The sequence below is a fragment of the Pseudochaenichthys georgianus genome, chromosome 7 (assembly GCF_902827115.2).
Source record: "Pseudochaenichthys georgianus chromosome 7, fPseGeo1.2, whole genome shotgun sequence".
Taxonomy (NCBI): Eukaryota; Metazoa; Chordata; class Actinopteri; order Perciformes; family Channichthyidae; genus Pseudochaenichthys; species Pseudochaenichthys georgianus.
Genome location: NC_047509.1, coordinates 5,833,013 through 5,834,846, shown reverse-complemented (window position 1 = coordinate 5,834,846; position 1,834 = coordinate 5,833,013).

The window sequence follows — 1,834 nt, the reverse complement described above, 5'->3', positions numbered from 1 at the left end:
TCCGGGATTTTTATTTCAGTGCCTTTTTAGGTGTGTGTGTGCATTAACTTCAATGACTGGATTTAGATCTGGAGAAACGTGTCGTGGGCATCGAGATAATACACATTCAGGACACTCAGCCATCGATACAGATCACAGATCACATGGCAAAGAAACAAACAGGAAACATACACAGAACTTTCCCTATTGCACATTTCCACTTGAGTTCTCTCCACAACGCTGAGTGACTGGGCTTCTTCTTCTCTCCTTAGACGACGCAGAGAAGAAGAACAACTTGTGATAATGCCTTTTTCTTCTTTCTCTCGACACAATAACCCGGTTCCTTAAGCTGCCTTTGATCTCACTCGACCTACCTGACTCTGCGGGCTGCAGATGGAGTAAATATGGCTCCCTCTAACTCTCCATACGGCTTTAGACCTTAATTCCTGATTAGCTGAAAAGGGCAGCACTTGCTTCTGGGCCTTGGATATCAGACGACACAGAGGCAAGTGTTTTTGTGCTTCATTTTTGAAGCGAGGATGTTTGGGGGATAAGAGGGAGTTTCTGTAATAGATACTTATCTTACTGCCCTCAAGCCCCTCAAACAAAGTCCCCCTCTGAAGAGATTATAACCCAGGGAGGGCACATTAACTCTAATCCCATGCTTTGAGGCCTCGCACCCCCATACCACCCTCTGCCCCACTTATTCCAACCCTTCTGTTGTTGGGGGGCTACCTTGTATCTGGTGCATGTATGAGTAGGGCCTGTGGCTACACACGAGGGCTGTGTGTGTGTGTGTGTGTGTGTGTGTGTGTGTGTGTGTGTGTGTGTGTGTGTGTGTGTGTGTGTGTGTGTGTGTGTGTGTGTGTGTGTGTGTGTGTGTGTGTGTGTGTGTGTGTGTGTGTGTGTGTGAGAGAGAGTCAGGGGGGTGGAGTGACTGCTTCAATGGCACGCTGACTCTAATGAAAAGCATTGAGGGGTGCATACTGCTGTGTAACTGATTCCTCTCTCTGAAGAGATTAGGCGCTACATTGTTGGTTCAGTTGCTCATTTCCATGAGAGCACAGCCTCCCACCAGCGGCTGCTCGCCTTTGTTATTTTGAGTTGGAAAACACAGAGCCCAATGTCCCGGGCTTCCTTGTTACCATTGTTTCACAAATAGGCCAAAATGTAGATGTCACGTCACAGATGCCCAATAACCTCATTAGCTGCTCTCTGTGAGGCTTTGGAGGCGAATAATGGATGCGTGAACTTCAGTTTGTTCACTGTATGCAGATTCTGCGTCAAATTCAAATTTCAATACGACTCATAAATCCATTTGTCGGATATTAAACCGTGTCTCGCGATTCTAGAGAGTTCGTAGATGTACTGTAAAGGCAGGGGGAACTCTCAACTGAGTTTAACACTATAAGAAATGGGATAAAAAGGCAACACGTTACTTTAAATCCCCCATTTCTGACTTCCTAACGAGCACACGTGTAAAAACAAACCGGAATTAAGTTGTATTCTAATAAGTGTTGATAATGCATTTGACGACAACTCGTCCTGTGCGCATCCAAAAGCTCAAGGCTGGCGTTAAAACAGATATAAATGACAATATAACTAAGTTGTAATAATGTGAAAGTCTTCAGGCCCTCCGTCCTGTTTGAAGCGCTCTCGCTAATTGAAACTAGTGCACTTAAATAGTACCTGCGTGTTTCTTGTTGTTCTTTGTGGCCTTTTGGTTTATTGCACTTATTGGAAGTGACTTTGAGCATAAGCTAAGTACATTTGAAAGTAATACAAAAATATGTTTGTTATAATTGTTTGTTATAAGACGCTTTTATCCAAAGCGACTAACATACATTCCGTACTG